Source organism: Hordeum vulgare, chromosome 5H, assembly GCF_904849725.1.
Source record: "Hordeum vulgare subsp. vulgare chromosome 5H, MorexV3_pseudomolecules_assembly, whole genome shotgun sequence".
Classification (NCBI taxonomy): domain Eukaryota; kingdom Viridiplantae; phylum Streptophyta; class Magnoliopsida; order Poales; family Poaceae; genus Hordeum; species Hordeum vulgare.
In genome coordinates this window covers 175,983,726-176,009,904 of record NC_058522.1, presented here as the reverse complement: position 1 = coordinate 176,009,904, position 26,179 = coordinate 175,983,726, and positions in this window count along the sequence as shown.

Genomic DNA, 26,179 nt, shown 5'->3' with positions numbered 1-26,179 from the left:
CAAGAGGTAGCATGGGCCAAAAGGTGGTGGGAAACCAGCCCAAAGTGGGCTGGTGCGCCACCCGCAAAGGGGCCCAAGGCGCAGGAGGTGGAGAGGGAGGGAAACCCTAGGCGTTGGTGGGCCTAAGGCCCACCTAGGGGTGCGCCATCCCCTCCCCCTGCCCTGGCCGCCGCACCTCCCATCTGGGGGGGCTGCCGCACCACCTATGGTGGGAATCCTAGGGGTGGCACCCCCCTCCCCTCCTCCTATAAATAGAGAGGTGTTTTGGGGCTGTTTTGGACACGGGTTTCTCTTCCCCTCGGCGCAGCCCTGCTCTCCTCCTTCCTCCTCCTCCCACAGTGCTTGGCGACGCCCTGCCAGGAGACCTCGTCTCTCCATCGAAACCACGCCATCGTGCTGCCGAAGATCTTACCCAACCTCTCCCTCCTCCTTGCTGGATCAAGGTGCAGGAGACGTCACCGGGCTGCACGTGTGTTGAACGTGGAGGTGCCGTGATTCGGCACTAGATCGGAATCACACCGCGATCCAAATCGCCACGAGTACGGCTCCATCAACCGCGTTCTAGCAACGCTTCCGCTTAGCGATCTTCAAAGGTATGAAGATGCACTCACCCCTCTCTCGTTTCTGGTCTCTCCATAGGAAGATCCAAATAGGCGTAGGAATTTTTTTGAATTTATGCTACGTTACCCAACAGTGGCTTCCGAGCCAGGTTTTCTATGCGGAGATTATATGCACGAGTAGAACACAAAAGGTTGTGGGCGATGATTTGTCAATTGCTTGCCGCTACTAGTCTTATTCTTTTCCGGTGGTATTGAGGGACGAAGCGGACCGGACCGACCTTACACGTACGCTTACGTGAGACTGGTTCCATCGACAGACATGCACACCGTGCATAAACGTGGCTAGCGGGTGTCTGTCTCTCCCACTCTAGTCGGATTGGATTTGATGAAAAGGGTCCTTATGAAGGGTAAATAGCTTTGGCATATCATCGTTGTGGCTGTCACGTTGGTAAGAAGGCGTTCTTGCTAGAAACCCAAACCATCCACGTAAAACTTGCAACAACAATTAGAGGACGTCTAACTTGTTTTTGCAAGGGTTGACATGTGATGTGATATGGCCAAAGTTGTGATGTTGCATGTATGATGTATGATATGATCATGTTATTGTAATAGGTTTCACGAATTGCATGTCGATGAGTATGACAACCGGCAGGAGCCATAGGAGTTGTCTTAATTTATTGTATGAGATGCAACACCATGTGCTTACTACTTTTACGTCATTGCTAACGGTTAGCTATAGTAGTAGTGATAGTAGTAGTTGGCGTGACGACTTCACGGAGACATGATGATGGAGATCATGGTGTCATGTCAGTGACAATGATGATCATGCGATGCCTGAAGATGGAGATCGAAAGAGCAAAGATGATAATGGCCATATCATGTCACTATATGATTGCATTGTGATGTTTATCATGTTTTTCATCTTATTGCTTAGAACGACGGTAGCATAATAAGATGATCCCTCTTAAAAAATTCAGGAACGTATTCCCCTAAGTGTGCACCATTGCGAAGGATCGTTGTCTCGAAGCACCACATGATGATCGGGTGTGATAGATACTAACGTTCGCATACAACGGGTGTATGCCAGATTTACACACGCGAAGCACCTAGGTTGACTCGACGAGCTTAGCACGTAGAGACATGACCTCAAATACAACAGACCAAAAGGTCGAACATGAGTCGTATGGTTGAATACGATCAGCATGAAGTTGCTCACCATGATGACTAGTCCGTCTCACGTGATGATTGGACACGGGTTAGTCAACATGGATCATGTAACACTTAGATGACTAGAGGGATGTCGATTTAAGTGGGAGTTCATACTTAATTTGATTAAATGAACTTAATTGTCATGAACTTAGTCTAAAAGTTGTCTTTACAAATATTGTAGATGGCCAACGTCAACCTCAATTTCAACGCATTCCTAGAGAAAAACAAGCTGAAAGATGATGGTAGCAACTATGCGGACTGTGTCCGCAACTTGAAGCTCATCCTTGAAGCAGCTAAAAAGGCTTATGTCCTTGATGCACCGCTAGGTGACCCTCTCGCTCCCGCAGCAGCCCAGGACATTCTAAACGTATGGCAAACGCAGAGTGATGACTACTCTCTGGTTAGGTGTGGCATGTTATATAGTTTGGAAACGGGGCTCCAAAGGCGTTTTGAGCAACACGGTGCATATGAGATGTTCCAAGAGCTTAAACTAGTTTTTAAAGCTCATGCCCGTGTCGAGAGATATGAAGTCTGACAAGTTCTTTAGGTGTAAGATGGAGGAGAACAGTTCTGTCAGTGAGCACATACTCAAAATGTCTGGGTTACACGGTCGTCTGACTTCACTTGGAGTCGAACTTCCGGATGATGCTATAATTGACAGAATCCTCCAGTCTCTCCCACCAAGCTACAAAGGTTTTGTGCTGAACTACAACATGCAAGGGATGGAGAAGACCATTCCCGAGTTGTACTCGATGCTCAAGTATGCAGAAGTAGAAATCAAGAAAGAGCATCAAGTGTTGATGGTCAACAAGACCACCAGTTTCAAGAAGGGCAAGGGTAAGAAGAACTTCAAGAAAGACGGCAAAGCCGTTGCCGCGCCCGGTAAGCCAGATGCCGGGAAGAAGAAAAAGAATGCACCCAAGCCTGAGAATGAGTGCTTCTATTGCAACGGAAAAGGTCACTGGAAGCGGAACTGCCCCAAGTACTTAGCGGACAAGAAGGCCGACAACGTTAAAGGTATATGTGATATACATGTTATTGATGTGTAACTTACCAGTGCTCGTAGTAGCTCCTGGGTATTTGATACCGGTGTTGTTGCTCACATTTGCAACTCAAAGCAGGAACTGCGGAATAAGCGGAACCTGGCCAAGGACGAGGTGACGATGCGCGTCGGGAATGGCTCCAAGGTCGATGTGATCGCCGTCGGCACGCTACCTCTACATCTACCGTCGGGATTAGTTTTAAACCTTAATAATAGTTATTTAGTACCAGATTTGAGCATGAATATTGTATCAGGGTCTTGCTTAATGCTAGACGGCTACTCATTTAAGTCAGAGAATAATGGTTGTTCTATTTATATGAGTGATATGTTTTATGGTCATGCTCCGCTGGTGAATGGTTTATTCTTGATGAATCTCGATCGTGATGTTACACATATTCATATTGTGAGTACCAATGTAAAGCTGATAATGATAGTCCCACATACTTGTGGCACTGCCACCTTGGTCATATCAGTGTTAAGCGCATGAAGAAGCTCCATACTGATGGACTGTTAGAGTCTCTTGACTTTGAATCATTTGACACATGTGAACTGTGCCTCATGGTCAAGATGACTAAGACTCCATTCTCGGGAATAATGGAGAGAGCGACTGACTTATTGGAAATAATACATACTGATGTGTGTGGTCCAATGAACGTTGAAGCTCGCGGTGGCTACCGTTATGTTCTCACTCTCACCAATGATTTGAGTAGGTATGGGTATATCTACTTGATGAAGCACAAATCTGAGACGTTTGAAAAGTTCAAAGAATTGTAGAGTGAGGTTGAGAATCAACGTGATAGAAAAAAATTAAGTGTCTACAATCTGATCCTGGAGGAGAATATTTGAGTCACGAGTTTGGCACACACCTAAGGAAGTGTGGAATCGTTTCACAACTGACGCCGCCTCGCACACCGCAACGCAACGGAGTGTCTGAACGTCGTAATCGCACTTTATTAGATATGGTACGATCTATGATGTCTCTTACCGACTTACCGCTATCATTTTGGGGATACACATTAGAAACTCCAGCATTCACTTTAAATAGGGCACCGTCTAAATCCGTTGAGACGACACCGTATGAACTATGGTTTGGCAAGAAACCTAAGTTGTCGTTTCTTAAAGTTTGGGGCTGCGATGCTTATGTGAAGAAACTTCAACCAGAGAAGCTCGAACCCAAAGCGGAGAAATGTGTATTCATAGGATACCCTAAGGAAACTATTGGGTATACCTTCTATCTTAGATCTGAATGTAAAACCTTTGTTGCCAAGAATGGATCCTTTCTAGAGAAAGAGTTTCTCTCGAAATAAGTAAGTGGGAGGAAAGTACAACTTGATGAGGTAATTACACCCCCTCTTGAACCGGAAAGTAGCGCAGCGCGGGAAATTGTTCCTGTGGCGCCTACACCAACTGAAGAGGAAGTTAATGATAATGCTCATGAAGCTTCGGATCAAGTTATTGCTGAACCGCGAAGGTCCACAAGGGCACGCTCCACACCAGAGTGATACGGCAGCCGTGTGATGGAAATCATGTTGTTAGACAATGGTGAACCTTCAAACTATGAAGAAGCAATGGCGGGCCCGGATTCCAACAAATGGCTTGAGGCTATGAAATCCAAGATAGGATCCATGTATGAGAACAAAGTATGGACTTTGGTGGACTTGCCCGATGACCGGCGAGCCATAGAAAATAAATGGATCTTCAAGAAGAAGACTGATGCAAACGGTAATGTGACCGTTTATAAAGCTCGACTTGTCGCAAAGGGTTTTCAAAAAATTCAAGAAGTTGACTAAGAAGAGACTTTCTCTCCCGTAGCGAAGCTGAAATCAGTTTGAGTCATGTTAGCAATTGCCGCCTTTTATGATTATGAAATTTGGCAAATGGACATCAAAACAGCATTCCTTAACGGGAATCTTAAGGAAGAGTTGTATATGATGCAACCAGAAGGTTTTGTCGACCCTAAGGGTGCTAACAAAGTGTGCAAGCTCCAGCGCTCCATCTATGGGCTGCTGCAAGCATCTCGGAGTTGGAACATTCGCTTCAATGAAGTGATTAAAGCATTTGGGTTCATACAGGTTTACGGAGAAGCCTCTCTGTACAAGAAAGTGAGTGGGAGCTCTGTAGCTTTCCTCGTACTGTATGTGGATGACATATTATTGATGGGGAATAATATAGAGATGTTGGATAGCATAAAGGCCTATTTGAACAAGCGTTTTTCAATGAAGGACCTTGGAGAAGTTGCATACATATTAGGCATCAAGATCTATAGAGATAGATCGAGACGCTTCATAGGTCTTTCGCAAAGTACATACCTTGAAAAGATATTGAAGAAGTTCAATATGGAAAACTCAAAGAAAGGGTTCTTGCCAGTTTTGCAAGGTATGAGATTGAGTAAGACTCAATCACCGACCACGGCAGCAGATAGAGAGAAGATGAGTACTATCCCCTACGCTTCAGTCGTAGGCTCTCTAATGTATGTCATGTTGTGTACCAGACCTGATATAAACATTGCCATAAGTTTGGTAGGGAGGTACCAAAGTGATCCTGGTATGGAACACTGGACAGCGGTCAAGAATATCCTTAAGTACCTAAAGAGGACTAAGGAGATGTTTCTCGTTTATGGAGGTGACAAAGAGCTCGTTGTAAAGGGTTACGTTGATGCTAGCTTCGACACAGATCCGGGTGACTCTAAGTCACAGACCGGATACGTGTATGTTTTGAATGGTGGGGCAGTGAGCTGGTGCAGCAGCAAGCAAGAAGTCGTGGCAGCATCTACATGTGAAGCGGAGTACATAGCTGCTTCAGAAGCGGCTCATGAAGGAATTTGGATGAAGGAGCTCATCACCGACCTTGGAGTGGTTCCAAGCGCGTCGCGTCCAATGACACTCTTCTGTGATAACACTGGGCCATTGTCATAGCCAAGGAGCCCAGGTTTCACCGGAAGACCAAGCACATCAAACGCCGCTACAACTCCATCCAGGACCATGTCCAGAGTGGACTAATAGATATTTGTAAAGTACACACGGGTCTGAATGTTGCAGACCCGTTGACTAAACCTCTTCCTCAAGCAAAACATGATCAACACCATAATGCTATGGGTGTTCGATACATGACAACGTAACTACATTATTGACTCTAGTGCAAGTGGGAGACTGTTGGAAATATGCCCTAGAGGCCATAATAAAATGGTTATTATCATATTTCCTTGTTCATGATAACCATCTATTGTTCATGCTATAATTGTATTAACAGGAAACAGTAATACATGTGTGAATAAATAGATCACAATGTGTCCCTAGCAAGCCTCTAGTTGGCTAGCTCATTGATCAATAGATGGTCATGGTTTCCTGATCATGGGCATTAGTTGTCATTGATAACGGGATCACATCATTGGGAGAATGATGTGATGGACAAGACCCAATCCTAAGCATAGCACTAGATTGTATTGTTCGTATGCTAAAGCCTTTCTAATGTCAAGTGTCTTTTCCTTTGACCGTGAGATTGTGCAACTCCCGGATACTGTAGGAGTGCTTTGGGGGTGTATCAAACGTCACAACGTAACTGGGTGACTATAAAGGTGCACTACGGGTACCTCTGAAAGTGTCTGTTGAGTTGGCACGAATCGAGATCGGGATTTGTCACTCCGTGTGATGGAGAGGTATCTCTGGGCCCACTCGGTAGAACATCATCATGAGCTCAATGTGACTAAGGAGTTAGTCATAGGATGACGTGCTACGGAACGAGTAAAGAGACTTACCGGTAACGAGATTGAACAAGGTATAGGTATACCGACGATCGAATCTCGAGCAAGCTCTATACCGACAGACAAAGGGGATTGTATACGGGATTGATTGAATACTTGACATCGTGGTTCATCCAATGAGATCATCGAGGAACATGTGGGAGCCACCATGGGTATCCAGATCCCGCTGATGGTTATTGGCCGGAGAGCGTCTCGGTCATGTCTGCATGTTTCCCGAACCCGAAGGGTCTACACAGTTAAGGTTCGATGACGCTAGGGTTATAGGGAAATGTTATACGAGGTCACCGTAAGTTGTTCGGAGTCCCGGATGAGATCCCGGACGTCACGAGGAGCTTTCGAATGGTCCGGAGGTAAAGATTGATATATAGGATGGATGGTTTTGGACACCGGAAATGTTTCGGGCGTCACCGGTAGCGTACCGGGACCACCGGAAATGGTCCCCGGGGTCCACCGGGAGAGGCCACCAGACCCAAGAGGTAGCATGGGCCAAAAGGTGGTGGGAAACCAGCCCAAAGTGGGCTGGTGCGCCACCCACAAAGGGGACCAAGGCGCATGAGGTGGAGAGGGGGGGAAACCCTAGGCGCTGGTGGGCCTAAGGCCCACCTAGGGGTGCGCCACCCCCTCCCCCTACCCTGGCCATCGCACCTCCCATCTGGGGGGGCTGCCGCACCACCTAGGGTGGGAACCCTAGTGGTGGCACCCCCCCCCTCCCCTCCTCCTATAAATAGAGCGGTTTTGGGGCTGTTTTGGACACGGTTTTCTCTTCCCCTCGGCGCAGCCCTGCTCTCCTCCTTCCTCCTCCTCCCACAGTGTTTGGCGAAGCCCTGCCGGGAGACCTCGTCTGTCCATCGACACCATGCCGTCGTGTTGCTGGAGATCTTCCCCAAGCTCTTCCTCCTTCTTGCTGGATCAAGGTGCGGGATACGTCACCGGGCTGCACGTGTGTTGAACGCGGAGGTGTCGTGATTCGGCACTAGATCGGAATCATACCGCGATCTGAATCGCCGCGAGTATGACTCCATCAACCGCGTTCTAGCAACGCTTCCGCTTAGCAATCTTCAAAGGTATGAAGATGCACTCACCCCTCTCTCGTTGCTGGTCTCTCCATAGGAAGATTTGAATATGCGTAGGAAATTTTTTGAATTTATGCAACGTTACCCAACAGTTTTGTTTGTTGTTATTATCTTTTACGAGTTGGGCGCGCTCATGCCAGTCCCTTCTGGTATTAGGGGTTCGCGGATCACATGCAAACCCAAGATAAAACTTGTCCAGTATGAGAAGATCATGAATTATCTACTACTTCCTCATGAGCTAAAACAGAGGCACAATACAGGGAGTAATATTTGAAGTTTTAAATACAGCACATGAGTAATATACGTTAGTAGTGGCGGTGAAATACCACGTATAGGGAAGGTATGGTGGACTCTTGGGAAGGTTGAGGTTTCAGGGTATGGATGCACAAGCTGTATTCCCGATTAGTGCAAGGGTTGGCTAGCAAAGGCTTTGAAGAGGAGACAAATAATGTTGACTTGGATGCAAAACAATATAAAGTTTAACATAAAAAATTGGCACAAAACATACAGTTGTCTTCCTTGTTAGCATAACACTTAAAGCATAAGAACATAAAGGTTTGGCTATGTCGCTACTAGAAAAACTCATGCTTGTTGTTATGACCAATGCTATGTTTGCCAAGATTAAATAAAGTTTTTAAAGCTATACCTGATGTGTAAGATCAATACTCCCATAAGAATCAGCATATGCGATCGATTGCATGAAGAGGATACCAAGTGCAGCAAAGAAACCAATAGGCTTCTCATTAATATTCCATCATAGACACTGCACGCTCACGGATACAAACTTTCCACAAAGGAGTGATAGACCTCAATGCAAACACCTATTTCATAATATAACTTCCCTAGACATGATACGACACTAAACTTGACCATAAAAAGTAAAGGATAAAAAATAAAGATACTGGGCACTCCCCCAAGCTTGGAACAAGCTAAGGGAATGCCATTACCCATGAAGATTTCACTTTTCATCCTATTGTTGTTCTTCAAGTCCGCTATTATGCGCCGAAGGGTTTTGTTTTCAGCTTCCAATATGGCCACCTATACTTTAAGCACACGGAAGTCTTCACAAAATTGGTTAGTGATTCTGTAAGATTCAGATATAGTAGATGACACAGGTGGAGCTCTTGGTGGAGGGGCAGTTTCTGAAAGGTTCAGAGACAGATCATGTTGAGGGTTAATAAACCCCACGAGGATGGGGTTGTTGGAGTTGGATCCTCATGATGAAGGATCTCCTTCTTGCTGGGTGGTGACCATCTTGACTTCCTCTCTCACGAAGCACTCCATATTCGCTTGTCTTGCGGCTATCTCTTCATTGGTAGCCCATCCGGTGACCTTCCCTTGGTTGATATCCTGCTGGACACGGCAGAGACAACGACCTGTATAGTCTTCCCCGCTTGAGTCGCAAGAAGACATCTCGAACAATAGCTTCTTAGCCTGGCAGAAAAAGATTGAAAGAGAAAACACACAGAATCGCAAGATACATGGTCGGGACGATCCGGGAAAATATATAGGAAACATTTCTGCAACAAAAGGAAGGTAACAAGCCAAAGTGGAGTCGGAGATGGACTTCGGGTGGTCCAGGCGGCCAGGGGCTAGCCCGCGCGAGCAAGTCGCTTGGGTGAACTGAAGCTCCTCTCCGGCTCTGCTTCGGCTCAAAATTTTCATAATTTTGCAAAAACACATAATACAAAACTTTTATTGATGTTTGCGAAGTTTCCTTACCGTATTTCATGCATTTTATTATTCTGCTTCTGCCAGTGTCTGATACACTGTAGCAATATGTTCTTCGTGAGTGGCTACCTGTATCACATCCACCTCTACATTGATGGGGTCTCCAGCCATGTAATGCTTGAGTCTTTGCCCATTGACAACATGTGGTTTTGTGCCTTCAAAATTATTAATCTTGATTGCACCGGAGTGGTAGACTTCTTCGATATGGTACGGTCCTTCCCACTTGGAAAGTAATTTACCTGGAGAAAACCTGAAACAAGATCCATACAACAAAACTTTTTCACCAACATTAAATTCACGTTTCAAAATTCTCTTGTCACGCCACTTCTTTACCTTTTCTTTGAACATATTTGCACTCTCGTAAGCTTCACTTCTCCACTCATCTAGAGAAGTCAAGTTCATGAGACACTTTTCACTAGCAAGCTTTGGATCAACATTAAGCTCTCTAACAGCCCAGAAAGCTTTGTGCTCTAACTCTAGAGGTAGATGGCATGCCTTGCCATAAACCATCTTATAAGGAGATATCCCCATGGGATTTTTGTAAGCAGTTCTATACGCCCACAAGGCATCTCCTAGCTTATTGGACCAATCCTTTCTAGAACTGTTCACTGTCTTTTGCAAGATCAACTTCATCTCTCTATTTGTGAGCTCAACTTGCCCACTTGTTTGAGGGTGGTAAGGTGAAGCAATTCTATGATTAACATCATATTTGGCTAGAGCTTTTCTAAAAGCACCGTGTGTAAAATGTGATCCTCCATCGGTCATGAGGTACCTAGGTACACCAAACCTGGGGAAGATTGCATCCTTAAGCATTTTCAAAGATGTCTTGTGATCAGCACTTTCAGTGGGGATTGCTTCAATCCACTTGGTCACATAATCTACAACTACTAAGATGTGAGTGTATTTGTGTGAAGGAGGGAAAGGACCCATAAAATCAAAGCCCGATCAATCAAAAGGCTAAGTGACTAGCGAATAATTCATAGGCATCTCATTCCTCCTACTAATATTACCAACTCTCTGGCACTTATCACGGGATAAAAAGTAGTTTCTAGCATCTTTAAAGAGAGTAGGCCAATAAAAACCTGATTGGAGAACCTTGTGTGTGGTCCTCTCACCAGCATGATGTCCTCCATAACGACTGTTATGACATTGTCTCGAAATATCCTTCTGCTCATGCTCTGGTATGCATCTCCTCACAATTCCATCTGCACCTTCTCCAAAAAGATGTGGGTCATCTCAAAAGTAATACCTCAAGTCATGGAAGAACTTCTTCCGCTGCTGGAATGTTAGACCTGGAGACAAAAACTTTGCAACAATAAAGTTAGCATAATCTAAATACCATGGATCTAAATTAGATTTCACGTGTAAAATAACTAACTGTTCGTCAGGAAAACTATCGTTGACTGGAATGGGATCGTGTGGTATGTCCTCCATCCTCGAAAGGTTGTCTGCTCCTTTCCTATCAACAATCCGCAAATCAAATTCTTGAAGAAGAATGACCCATATGATAAGCCTTGGTTTGCATCCTTCTTTTCCATAAGATACTTAATAGCACCATGATCAATATGAATGATGACTTTAGAATCAACAATGTGAGTCCTAAACTTATCACAAGCAAACACTACAACCCAAAATTCTTTCTCAGTAGTAGCGTAATTCTTTTGAGCGGTGTCAAGGGTTTTGCTAGCATAATGGATAACATTTAATTTCTTATCAAACCTTTGTCCTAACACAGCTCCAACAGCAAAATCACTAGCATTACACATGATTTCAAAAAGGCAAATTCCAATCAGGTGGTTGGACTATAGGGGCGGTTATCAAGGCTTTCTTAAGAAATTCAAAGGCTTCCTTACAATCTTGATCAAACACAAAAGGAATATCCTATTGGAGAAGATTAGTGAGGGATTTTGAAGTTTTAGAAATGTCTTCAATAAATCTCCTATAGAAACCAGCATGACCGAGGAAACTACGAATACCTTTGATGTCTTTTGGATAAGGCATTCTCTCGATTGCTTCCTGTTGCAAATATGCCCTAGAGGCAATAACAAATTAGTTATTATTATATTTATTTGTTCGTGATAATCGTTTATTATCCATGCTATAATTGTATTGATTGGAAACATAGATACATGTGTGGATACATAGACAAAACATTGTCCCTAGTAAGCCTCTAGTTGACTAGCTCGTTGATCAAACATGGTCAAGGTTTCCTGACCATAGGCAAGTGTTGTCGCTTGATAACGGGATCACATCATTAGGAGAATCATGTGATGGACTAGACCCAAACTATGTATGTAGCATATTGATCGTGTCATTTTATTGCTATTGTTTTCTGTGTGTCAAGTATTTATTCCTATGACCATGAGATCATATAACTCATTGGCACCGGAGGAATACCTTGTGTGTATCAAACGTCACAACGTAACTGGGTGACTATAAAGGTACTCTACAGGTATCTCCAAAGGTGTCTGTTGAGTTAGTATGGTTCAAGACTAGGATTTGTTACTCCGTGTGACGGAGAGGTATCTCGGGACCCACTCGGTAATACAAAATCACACACAAGTCTTGCAAGCAATGTGACTAAGTGTAAGTCACGGGATCTTGTATTACGGAACGAGTAAAGAGACTTGCCGGTAACGAGATTGAAATAGGTATGCGGATATCTACGATCAAATCTCGGGCAAGTAACATACCGAAGGACAAAGGGAATGACATATGGGATTATATGAATCCTTGACACTCAGGTTCAACTGAGAAGATCTTCCGAGAATATGTAGGATCCAATATGGGCATCCAGGTCCCGCTATTGGATATTGACCGAGGAGTGCCTCGGGTCATGTCTACATAGTTCTTGAACTCGCAGGGTCTGCACACTTAAGGTTCGATGATGTTTTAGTATAATTGAGTTATATGTGTGGTTACAAAATGTTGTTCGGAATCACGGATGAGATCACGGACATCACGATGATTTCCGGAATGGTCGGGAAACGAAGATTGATATATAGGATGGTTTCATTTGGTCACCAGAAAGTTTCGGGCAATTCCGGCAGTGTACCAGGTGTGACGAATGGGTTCTGGGAGTTCACCGGGAGGGGCCCACCTGCCCGGGAGTGAGCCCAAGGCACTAGAGTGGCACCACAAGTCCTTAGTGGGCTGGTGGAGTCATCCCAAGGGGCCCATGGCGCCACATAAAAAATACCAAAAGAAAATAAAAGAAAAAGGGAAAGAGGGAGGTGGGAAGGAAGAAGAGGACTCCGTCTTCCCAAACCGAATTGGAGGAGGAGTCCTCCTCCTCCCTTGGCCAACGCACCATGAGGACTTGTGCCTCAAGGCTAGCCCCCCTCCCTCCTATATATATTGGTGGTTTAGGGCTGATTTGAGACACAACTTTGCCATGTGCAACTCTAGCCTATACCACATAGTTTTACCTCTAGATCAGATTTCTGCGGAGCTCGGGTGGAGCCCTGCAGGAGTAGATCATCACCACCACCGGAGCGCCATCACGCTGCCGGAGAACTCATCTACTTCTCTGTCTTGCTTGATGGATCAAGAAGGCCAAGATCATCGTCGAGCTGTACGTGTGCTGAACGTGGAGGTGCCGTTCGTTCGTCGCTAGATCAGAACGGATCGTGGGACGGATCATGGGACGGTTCGTGGGACGGTTCGAGGGATGTGAAGACGTTCCACTACATCAATCCCGTTTCTTAATGCTTCCTGTTGTGCGATGACAAGGTTACATAGATCCAAATCTCCTCTCGTACATGGACATCACCATGATAGGTCTTCGTGTGCGTAGGAAAATTTTGTTTCCCATGCAACGTTCCCCAACAGTGGCATCATGAGCTAGGTTCATGCGTAGTTGTTATCTCGAGTAGAACACAAATGGTTTTGTGGATGGTGATGTTCGATTTTCTGCCCTCCTTAGTCTTTTCTCGATTCGGCGGTATTGTTGGATTGAAGCGGCCCGGACCGACATAACTCGTACGCTTACGAGAGACTGGTTTCATCGACTGAGATGCAACCTCGTTGCATAAAGATGACTGGCGGGTGTCCGTTTCTTCAACTTTAGTTGACTTGGTTTGGACTGAGGCGGTCCTTGGAGAGAGGTTAAATAGCAATTTGCACATCTCCGTTGTGGTTTTTGCGTAAGTAAGATGCGATCATACTAGATACCCATAGCAGCCACGTAAAACATGCAACAACAAATTAGAGGACGTCTAACTTGTTTTTCCAGGGTATGCTTGTGATATGATATGGCCAATGACGTGATGTGATATATTGGATGTATGAGATGATCATGTTGTTATAGTTAATATCGACTTGCACGTCGATTCTACGGCAACCGGCAGGAGCCATAGGGTTGTCTTTAAACTAACGTTTGTGTTTGCAGATGTGTATACTATATTGCTAGGTCGTAGCTTTAGTAGTAATAGCATAGATAACATGACAACCTTGATGGCGACACGTTGATGGAGATCATGGTGTGGCGCCGGTGACAATAATATCGTGCCGGTGCTTAAGTGATGGAGAACAAGAAGCACAAGATGATGGCCATATCATGTCACTTATGAATTGCATGTGATGTTAATCCTTTTATGCACCTTGTTTTGCTTAGAACGACAGTAGAATTATAAGGTGATCTCTCACTAAAATTTCAAGATGAAATTGTGTTCTCCCCGACTGTGCACCATTGCGACAGTTCGTCGTTTCGAGACACCACGTGATGATCGGGTGTTATAGACTCAACGTTCACATACAACAGGTGCAAAACAGTTGCACATGTGGAACACTCGGGTTAAACTTGACGAGCCTAGCATGTGCAGACATGGCCTCGGAACACATGAGACCGAAAGGTCGAGCATGAATTGTATAGTTGATATGATTAGAATAGAGATGCTTACCACTGAAACTATTCTCAACTCACGTGATGATCGGACTTGAGTTAGTGAATTTGGATCATGTACCACTCAAATGACTAGAGAGATGTACTTTTTGAGTGGGAGTTCTTAAGTAATATGATTAATTGAACTAATTATCATGAACATGGTCTAAAGGTCTTTGCGAATTATGATGTAGCTTGCGCTATAGCTCTACTGTTTTTTATACGTTCCTAGAGAAAATTTAGTTGAAAGATGATAGTAGCAACTTTGCGGACTCAGTCCGTAAAACTGAGGATTGTCCTCATTGTTGCACAGAAGGCTTATATCCTTAATGCACCACTCGGTGTGCTGCACCTCGAGCGTCGTGTGTGGATGTTGCGAACATCTGACATACACGTTTTTTATGACTACGTGATAGTTCAGTGCGTAATACTTAAAGGCTTAGAAGCAAGGTGCGGAAGACGTTTTGTAAACGTCACGGAACATAAGAGATGTTCTAAGAGATGAAATTGATATTTCATGCTCGTGCCCTTGTTGAGAGGTATGAGACCTCCGACAAGATTCTTTGTCTACAAAGTAAAGGAGAAAAGCTCAATCGTTGAGCATGTGCTCAGATTGTCTGAACACAACAAACACTTGAATCAAGTGGGAGTTAATCTTCCAGATGAGATAGTGATGGTTCTCCATAGTCACTGCCACCAAGCTGCTAGAGCTTCGTGATGAACTATAACATATCAAGGAGAGATATGATGATCCTTGAGCGATTCGCAATATTCGACACTACGAAAGTAGAAATCAAGAAGGAGCATCAGTTGTTGATGGTTAGTAAAACCACTAGTTTCAAGAAGAGCAAGGGCTAGAAGGGATACTTCATAAAACGGCAATCCAGTTGCTACTCTAATGAAGAAACCAAAGATTGAACCCAGACCCGAGATTGAGTGCTTCTGTTATGAGGGGGGTGGTCACTGAGGCGGAGCTACCCTAGATGCTTGGTAGATAAGAAGGTTGGCAAAGTCGACAAAAGTATATTCGATATACATGATATTGATGTGTACTTTAATAGTACTCCTAGTAGCACGAGGGTATTGGATACCGGTTTGGTTGCTAAGTGATTAGTAACACGAAATGAAAGCTACGGAATAAATGGAGACTAGCTCAAGACGAGGTGACGATATGTGTTGGAAGTGTCTCCAAGGTTGATGTGATCAAACATCGCACGCTCCCTCTACCATCGGGATTGGTGTTAAACCTAAATAATTGTTATTTGGTGTTTGTGTTGGGCATAAACATGATTAGATCATGTTTATTGCAATACGATTATTCATTTAAAGAGAATAATAGTTATTCTATTTGTTTGAATAAATTTTTTTTTGTTTTTTTGACCGGCTACTGTAGGGAAAACCCCCCACAGCCATTTTCTGTATTGCAACTATGAAAACTGTATGTACAAGATAGGTTGTAGAATGTACAGAGGGGGGAGGAGCAGAGGGATACAGACCTCAAGGAGGCAAAAAGGAAATCCACTTAAGGAGATCATCCCTGAAGCTAGCCTTAATTATATGAGCTAACAAAGAAATGTCATGAATAAATCCAGCTCTCCATTTCCTGAACTTTGGCTGTTCCTGGTTGAAGACCTTTGCATTTCTGGTGGTCCAGATGTTCCAACAGGCAGTGAAAACAACCTCAGCAAAGAATGGATGAGGGAAGTTCTTTCTAGCTGCAGCAGTAGCAGTCCACATAGATGACCCCTGGCAAGTGATCTGTAGGTAGTTCCAAACCCTGGTGTTGAATAGGCATGTGAAGAATAAATGGTCTCTGTCTTCCTTGACTCGGGCATGGCATAACACACAGAGATTAGAATCAGAAACCTTCCAGTGACGCCTTTCCAGCATATCCTGTGTGTTCAGCCTGTCCATAATGAGCATCCAGGCAAACATCTTAACTTTCATGCTACAGCAGCTTTTCCAGATCCAGTTAAGCAGAGGGTTAGGTACAATACTGCTATGAACATGAGCACAGTAGGCCTTAGGTGTGTAGACCTTAGCATCCTTACGCCATACCCATCTGTCAAAGGCCTGATGATCAAGGTCCAGGTCCAGAAGTAAAGATTGGACAGCAGTCAGTTCCTGATAAGCTTGAGCAGACAGTGGGAGGTGAAACATAGATAGCATACGGTCCTCAGAAAAAGCAGCAAAGACTTCTTGAGCTGTGCAGAAAGGTTCAGCCACAAAGGAGAACAATCGTTGGAATCTAGCTGCCAATGGCATAGTGGATTTGCCAAGTAACCAAGAATCAGACCAAAACAAGAAGGAATCACCCTTATTAGGCAAAACATAGGTAACAGATTTGAATTGGTCAAGACGTTTGCATATGTCTTTCCACCAAAAGGAGCCACAAAGTGCAGTACCCTGAGGTACAGTGTTCTGATAGTAAGTGTTCCAAATCAGATGAACCCAAGGGATATCAGCATGATTAAGGAATTTATCAGCATGTTTGAGCAGGAGAGCTTCATTCTGAACGGCTAAATTCACAATCCCTAACCCCCCCTTCATTTTTAGGCCTGCACACCAGGGGCCAAGCAGCAAGAGAGGGTGCATGATCATTCCCATTTCTTCTCCATAGACATTGCCGTTGAATCCGCTCCAATTGCTTCAGTATACCTCGTGGTATATCCAGGCTGCATAGGAAGAAAAGGGGAACAGCAGACAGTGCTGAGTTTACATATTGTAGTCTACCCCCCTGAGCAAGAAATGAGGAACTAGCACTGAGCCTTCTTTCCATTTTATCCACCAGAGGCATGAGATCAATGATTCGAGGTTTAGTTGTTCCAACAGGCAGTCCCAGATATGTGAAGGGTAGAGATCCCACTTTACAACCAATGGAGTCTGCCAGGTCCTGCAGATGCTGAGGAGTGTTGACAGGTAGGAGTGCAGATTTGTGATAATTCACCTGTAATCCACTGGACTGAGAGAAAAGCAAAAGCATTTTCTTAAGCTGCAACAATTGTGATTTGTCAGCTGATAGGATGATGAGAGTATCATCAGTATATTGCACTATAGGGTAATCTTTATCATGGGTAGGTATAGGCAACTGGATCAGTCCATCCACCAGTAGTTGATTCACCAGAGTTTGTAGAAAGTCAGCAGCAATAGCAAACAACAATGGGGACAAAGGATCTCCCTGTCTGACACCTTTTTTACACATGAACTTCTTCCCAGGCACACCATTGATTAGTACTGAAGAATATCCAGAGGCTAGAAGCTGCCTAACCCAAAGGATCCATCGATCATTGAAGCCCTTGGATTTAAGAATCTGGAAGATGAATTCATGCTCCACAGAATCAAATGCCTTTTCAAAATCCAGCTTAAGGATAACTATAGGCTTCTTGGATTGATGACATTGGTGCAGATACTCAAGAGTCCAGCCCACACAATCCTGAATAGTCCTAGATTTGATAAAACCGTACTGATTCTTGTGAAGACATTTAACAATCTGCAATTGTAGCCGATTGGCAAGCATTTTTGACAAAAATTTAAGACCCATTCCAGTAAGAGATATTGGTCTGTAATCTCCCACATGTTCAGGTGACCTATTTTTGGGAATGAGTGTAATATAGGAAGAATTCATGTTTACCAGCTGGGCATGGCCAGCATGAAATTCAGCAGCAAGCTGATAAAACTCAGGGGAGATAATGTGCCAGCATTTCTTAAAAAAAAAGCCCATTGAAACCATCAAGCCCTGGAGCTTTGTCAGTAGGCATATCATGCACAGTTTTATCCATCTCAGACTTGGAAAAAGGTTCTGTGAGAATGTGTAGTCCCTGAACTTCATCCAGTAGGGAGTCTAAGTCAAATGCCATATTAATGCCAAGAGAAGTTCCCATTCGATCTTTGAAAGATGCCCAGAAGCATGCAGCAATTTGATTATGATCAGAGATAATAGAACCATCATTTAACTTGAGAGAGGCAATGGAATTCTTCCTATACCGTTCAGTGGCCATAGCATGAAAGAACTTAGTGTTTTCCTCACCAACTTTAACAAATCGAATAGTGGCCCTCTTCTTCCAGTATAAACACTGAAGGTGTAGCAGATGTTCCAAATGCAATTTGACAAGTTTCCTGAAATTAGTTTCCGGCCTGAATAAGTACCTCGGCTCTTCAAGCTCATCCAAGCATAGCACCACTTGATTGCATCTGGAAATAAGATGTTTTAACTGAGACAGAGACGTCTGCCATTTCTTCAGAGCCTGCCTAAGATGCTTCATCTTATCCATGATAATAGCAGAGATGTGAGTCTTTCTTGAAGGAATGAGCCATGATTGTTGCACACATTCGATGAAGCCCTCCATTTCAACCCAGTAGTTCTCAAAACGAAATAAGTTGCATTTGGGGATGGAGGTGTTAACAGTGACCACACAAGGCACATGATCAGATGCAATCTTTGCCAGAGGGAGCACTTGGGTGAGAGGATAAGAGGAGATCCAGTTGGTGGATGTAAAGAACCAATCCAGCTGCTCCAGAAGAGGGGTGTCCTGCATATTGGACCAAGTGTAGGATCTACCTTTGATGGGAAGCTCCAATAATCCCAAATGCCCAATAATTTCATTGAAGATGAACATGTCATTTACATCAGCCCCAGGGAGGTTTCTGTTGTCAGGGGATCTAATGAAATTAAAGTCCCCAAGGAGTAGCCAGTTAGCCCCAGTGGGGATATGAAGATTGTAAAGCCAGCTCACAAAAAGATCATGGGCCTCCCCTTGACATGGTCCGTAGACATTAACCAAAGTCCATGATTCACCTATGTGATTTGAGGTAAAGGAGGTGATCAAGCCATATGGGGTGTACTGTACTAAGTGACCAGTGAGAATGGAAGAGTTCCAAAGGGTGATGAGCCCTCCTGATGCACCCCTGGAAGGGGAGTAAGCAAATTGATCAAAACGTTTGGGGCAGAAACCTTTAACTGCTCGAAACTCGACAGACTGCATCTTTGTTTCCTGCAAGCAGACTACTGCAGCAAGGCTCTCATCGATTTTGTTACGGACTGCCCGTTGTCTATGATCCGAATTGAGGCCACGTACATTCCAGCACAACACACGCCAACTCCTCGTGGAACGACTATCCATTGCAAATTAGAGATATAGCAAAAGCAAGGCTATGTAATAGCCACTGCAACCGAAGTTTCAAGCACCAAACGACGGCAGAAGTTCGACAATACATAAAACCAGTACAGTAACAGCTTAACATGGGCGGATTAAACATCAGAAGACGTGGGCGCAGGGTCAGCAGGATCTTCCATAAGTCGATCCACCGTGAGCTTCTCCGGGGCTATGCCCAATGACTGCCCTACCTCTTGGATCACTGGGATAGGAGTGGCAGGAGGTACATCTTCAGACTCCTCTGACTTTGAGGACATAGGCTTGGCTTTCGGCTTCCTTTTCTTGGGGATGTGTGCAGGTAGCTCTTGCAGAATTGGCTTGAAGCCGTCGCGCTTGATTGAGCCACGAGTACACCGCCTCACCGAGGAGTCCACCACCGGGGTGGCCTTCTTGCGGGACCCCTTCTTGGATGGAGCAGGAGAGCGGAAGGATAAGTCCTCTGAAGAAGAAGCTGGGCTGATAGGGGTTACCTCCTGTAGTGAGAGCGAGGCAGAAGCAGGGTCTGACAGTGAAGGTCCTGGAGTATCAGCATCAAAAGCCACGTCCCAGGATCGCTTGGGGATCAGGATGGGCTCAAGGATTGGCAGCTGGAACTGACGAGGTATATGCATAGCAGCAGCAGGGGCCATCAGATTATCAAAAGTGCGTGCCCAGGACATCACTGGGGGCAACGGAGGCCCATATAAAACCCTAGACACCCCGACAAGGAGGTTGGACTGAGCGGGTGGAGGGGCTTTGTAGAGAACCATCGCCAGAGGGTTTGTATCGTGCACCTCCTCCAGCCTAGGCTCTTCTTCCTCCAGCTCAACCCCATTGTCCCGACCAGCATCAGGACCAGCAGCACCAGCCTCCGGCACAGCAGCATTGTCCGGGGCATCAGCGAGAGCAGCAGTATCAGCATCATCAATAGCAACATTAGCGGCATCAGGAAGATGCACTGGCGGTTCTGGAGCGACCGGTTCCTCCGCCCTCTGACCCTGCTATGGATCAAGGTCCACCAATTCGTGCACCGAGTCCGAGGAGGAGGGACTCGGCTGATCAATCACCATTGATTCCTGGTCTTGAACTGGATCAACAGCAGGCGCATCGGCGGGCGCAGCAGGTGCCGCAGCCTGTTCCCAGCCTCCTCCATCAGCAAGCGGTTGACCCCAGCCTCCTGCCTCAAGATCGACGGGCGGCAGCCCCCAGCCACCGTCTTCAGCATCCGCAGCGGCAGGCCCAGGATCTCCAGGGCGAGTGGCACCGCATTCCATCCTAGTGCAGGATATGGGGGCAAAGCAAATTGCAGATTGTCATGAACAAGCTGCCCGGGGAGCGGATGAGGGTTGCCATTGAGAGGCATCGGATCCTCATCATTGGGGAGAATCTCTGCAGCCACCGTACCCAAAATATACATAGGAGCAGACCAGGACACCTTTGCGCCACCCTAGGCAGAATATTCTGAGAAACTGATACTGCAAGGTACTAGCCGGTCTTCTGGGAAGGCGGAAAAAACAATAGAACGAACCAAATATGGGTCGTCATGGACCCAATGATGAAACTCCCCAAAGGTGTTAACAGCCGCCCTGAGATCTTCGGTGTTGCGGAAATCCAATGGTACCCCCAAAAGCATGAGGCAGCCCTGACGAAAACCCTCTTGGCCGTGGAAGCCGAGACCATGATCATGACGTATGAAGCGCACCACCGAGTTTGCAAGAGGCTGCGGCACCATGTGGACTGTAGCATAACTCTCCGCCGCATCCCGGAGCTCAAACAAACCCACTCCCTCCATCCAGGGTTGAGCAGACCGGACATGGAATCCTTGATGCAGGAGAAGGGCAGCGACTTCTTGTCGTACCTGAATCACCTCGTCAGCAGGCGGCGCTGGATGAACTATGGCGATGACGAAGCGCTCGTGGCGCCTGGTGATAGGTACTGCCGGCGTGGTGTAGGTCCGCGGCAGCCGGTCAACCCCTCCATCAATGATGTTGTGACCAGGCGGGAGGAAGAACTCTGGATCAAGCTTGAAGTTTGCCATTGCTGGTGGCGGTGGCGGAGTGACCGGTGGTGTCGCCGAAGGAGTTTGAGGAGGCGACGGCGATGAGACAGGACGGAACTGCTTCGCAGGGGTTGCTGTTTCGCCAAGGGTATCAGCAGTTCCCGAGATATCAGCGACAGGGGAGGTGATGGGTCTCTTACAGTTCCAAGTAAGACAATTATTACGCATAAAAGAGGCTCCTCTAGATCGTGCGTGGCCCACCGTGCTGTCAGAGTAGCCACGCGAAGCCGTACAGTTTGCGGCTAGATGGCCCCGAGCGTTGCAAATAGAGCAAGAAAAGATATCCTCGACCATACTATTAATAAGCTCGTCAAAGGCCGTATGGGCCTCCTGAGAAGAAGGAATATCCATCATGGAGTGAGTATCAGGCCCAGAGGATGAAAAATCCTTAGCAGGCTCATTAATAAAAGAGGAGATTTGTCCAGAATCCAAGCTTGCCCCCGACGATTGATTCCCACTATTGAAAGAGCCCTGAATCTCGGCTGGATTAGATGTATCCTTTTGCTGCACGTGGGAAGTTCCGAAAATTTTGGCAGTTTGAAAATTTTCGCCGGGAGAACAGGGGGATGAAACTTGGCAAGGAACTGTGCCGAACGTAATGTGCGGCGTGGCTACCGTCCACCGGAGTTCCGCTGGCGGTGGTGCAGAGATGATGACACGTTCAGGGGTAGGCACCGAATAACCAGCTTGCTCAAGAGTGACTAGCTCATCATGGGAAACAGGGTACCTATAGCCCTTGCAAACCTCATATTGTTGAAGGGATGCAAAAGATAGCTTCTTACAAACAGAAGATCCATATTTGAGAGAAGACTTAAGTGGTCTGGAATGCATGGCCATCAGACCTAGAGAAGCCCTCCGCTTGGAGGGGCTCACAATAATCCACTCGGCATCACATTGCTTCTTCCAGAGAGCACATTCCCGATGCCAATTAGGACCTCCATGTCCCCAAAGATGGAAGAAGCACTTAAAATTTGAGCACTTGAAAGAACGCAATTCCAGAATATGAAAACCAACTTGCATGCATGAGACCTTGAAAGAGAAAACCGAATCTGTGATTTGAGAAACTCGAAACTCGATAGCCGAACCACCAATCACCGATTCCAGAGCTGCAGCCACTGTGTCAGACGATAGCCGGAACACGTGACGACCAAAAGAGATCACCATAATGAAGGGGCGAGGATGCTTCATAGGGTGCACCGTAAAACCCGAGTGGCGATAAACCTCATGAGAGAAAGCCAATCCATGCGAGAAATCCAGATACAACGTGGAACCCCCCATGCAGGCCATGACCAACCGCGAGAGAAGGGTAGAGAAGGTTCACCTGAGCAGAGGGGCGGCAAGGGTGGATGAGATTCCGGCTAGAATTCCAGATCGCCATTGGGTCGCCGCCCGGGGAGGTGGGAGGGAGACGCCATCTTGTTTGAATAATTACCCACAGTGGTTTATTAAATCTCGATCGTAGTGTTACACATGTTCATAATATTGGTGCCAAAAGATACAAAGTAATAATGATAGTACCATCTACTTGTGGCACTGCCACTTGAGTCATGTTGGTGTAAAATGCACGAAGAAACTCCATGTTGACGGATCTTTGTACTCACTCATTTTTGAAACGTTTGAGACATGCAAACCATACATGTTGGTATAAACACATGAAGAAAATCCATGCGGATGGATCGTTTGGATTCACTTGATTTTGAATCACTTGATACATGCATAATCATACCACATGGAACAAGAAAGTGACTTGTTGGAAGCAATGCATTTTGATGTGTGCAGTCCAATGAGTGCTGAGGCACGCAGTGGATATCCGTATGTTCTTACTTCACTGACGATTTGAGTAGATACAGGAGTATTTACTTGATGAATCACAAGTCTAAAATATTGAAAAGTTCAAAGCTATTTCAGAGTGAAAATCGTCGTGACAAGAGGATAAACTGTCTACGATATGATCATAGAGGTGAATATCTGAGTTACGAGTTTTTGGTACGCAGTTAAGACAATGTGGAAATTGTTTCGCAGTTCATGCCACCTGGAACACCATAGTGTGATGATGTGTCTAAACGTCATAGCCGTGCCCTATTGGATATAGCGCATGCTATGATGTCTCTTATCGAATTACCACTATCGTTTATGGGTTATGCATTAGACACAACTGCATTCACTTTAAATAGGGCACCACATATTTCTGTTGAGATGACACAGAATGAACTATCGTTTGGAGAAACCTGAGCTGTCATTTCTTGAAAGTTTGGGGCTGTGATGCTTATGTGAAAAAGTTTCAGTCCGATAAGCTCGAACCCAAAGCGGATAAATGCATCTTCGTAGGATATCCAAAACAAGTGGATACATCTCATATCTCAGATCCGGAAGCAAAGTGTTTGTTCTAGAAACGGTCCTTTCTCAAGGAAAGGTTTCTCTCGGAAGAATTGAGTGGGAGGGTGGTGGAACTTGATGAGGTTAGTGAACCGTCACTTCAATGAGTGTGTAGCAGGGCGCAGGAAGATGTTGCTGTGGCGCCTACACCAATTGAAGTGGAAACTGATGATGGTGAACATTGAGCTTTGGATCAAGTTACTACAAACCTCGTAGGTCGACAAGGTCGCGTACTACTACAGAGTGGTACGGTAACCCTGTCTTGGAGGTCATATTGTTGAACAACAATGAACCTACGAGCCATGGAGAAGCGATGGTGGGCCTGGATTCTGACTAATGGCTGGAGGCCATGAAATCCAAGAGAGGATCCATGTAGACTTTGGAAGAACTACTTAATGGTCATAAGACTATTAAGTAAAGATGGATCTTTAAAAGGAAGACAGACGATGATGGTGAAAAATCACTATTAAGAAAAGCTCGACTTATCACAAAGATGTTTCCGACAAGTTCAAAGGGTTGACTATGATGAGATTTCTCACTCATAGCGATGTTAAAAGTCTGTTGGAATTACGTTAGTAGTTGCTACATTATTTATGAAATATTGCACATAGGATGTCAAAACATTGTTTCCTCGACGGTTTCCTTGAGGAAAGGTTGTATGTGATACAACCAGAAGGTTTTTTCGATCCTAAGGATGCTAACAAGTATGCAAGCTCCAGCAATCCTTCTATGGACTGGTGCAAGCATCTCGGAGTTGGAATATATGCTTTGATGAGATGGTCAAAGCTTTTGGGTTTGTACAAGGTTTATGAGAAACTTGTATTTCCAAAGAAGTGAGTGGGAGCACTATAGAATTTCTGATAAGTATATGTGGTTGACATATTGTTGATCGGAAGTAATGTAGAATTTCTGTAAAGCATGAAGGGTTGTTTGAAAGGGGTTTTTCAAAGGAAGGCCTGGATAGAGCTACTTGAACATTGAGCATCAAGATCTATGGAGATAGATCAAAATGCTAAACAGAACTTTCAAATGACATGCATGCCTTGACAAGTTTTTAAAGGAGTTCAAAATAGATCAACAAAGAAAGAGTTCTTGGATGTGTTGTAAGGTGTGAATTTGAGTAAGACTCAAAAGCCCGACCACAGCAGAAGAAAGAGAAAGGACGAAGGTCGTCCCCTATGCCTTAGTCGTAGACTCTACAGTATGCCATGCTGTGTACCGCACCTGATGTGTGCCTTGCCACAAGTCTGATAAGAGGTACAGAGAGTGATCCATGATTGAATCACTAAACAACGGTCTAAGTTATCCTTAGTAAATTAATGAACTAAGAATTTTTTTTTCTCGATTATGGAGGTGGTTCAATAGTTCGTCGTAAAGGGTTACGTTGATGCAAGCTTTGACACTAACCCGAATAACTCTGAGTAGTAAAATAGATTCGTATAGTCGAGTAGATATTTGGAATATTTCCTAATAGCACGTAGTAGCAGCATTTATAAGATGACATAAAGATTTGTAAAGTTCACACAGATCTGAAAGGTTCAGAACCATTGACTAAAACTTCTCTCACAAGCAAGATGTGATCAAACCCCAGAACCATATGGGTGTTGGATTCGTTAAAATCACATAGTGATGTGAACTAGATTATTGACTCTAGTGCAAGTGGGAGACTGTTGGAAATATGCCCTAGAGGCAATAATGAATTAGTTATTATTATATTTCTTTGTTCGTGATAATCGTTTATTATCCATGCTATAATTGTATTGATTGGAAACATAGATACATGTGTGGATACATAAACAAAACAGTGTCCCTAGTAAGCCTCTAGTTGACTAGCTCGTTGATCAAAGATGGTCAAGGTTTCCTGACCATAGACAAGTGTTGTCGCTTGATCACGGGATCACGTCATTAGGAGAATCATGTGATAGACTAGACCCAAGCTATGTACGTAGCATATTGATCGTGTCATTTTATTGCTATTGTTTTGTGCGTGTCAAGTATTTATTCCTATGACCATGAGATCATATAACTCACTGGCACCGGAGGAATACCTTGTGTGTATCAAACGTCACAACGTAACTGGGTGACTATAAAGGTACTCTACAGGTATCTCCGAAGGTGTCCGTTGAGTTAGTATGGATCAAGAATGGGATTTGTCACTCCGTGTGACGGAGAGGTATCTCGGGGCCCACTCGGTAATACAACATCACACACAAGCCTTGAAAGCAACGTGACTAAGTGTAAGTCACGGGATCTTGTATTACGGAACGAGTAAAGAGACTTGTCGGTAACGAGATTGAAATAGGTATGCGGATATCGACGATCAAATCTCGGGTAAGTAACATAACGAAGGACAAA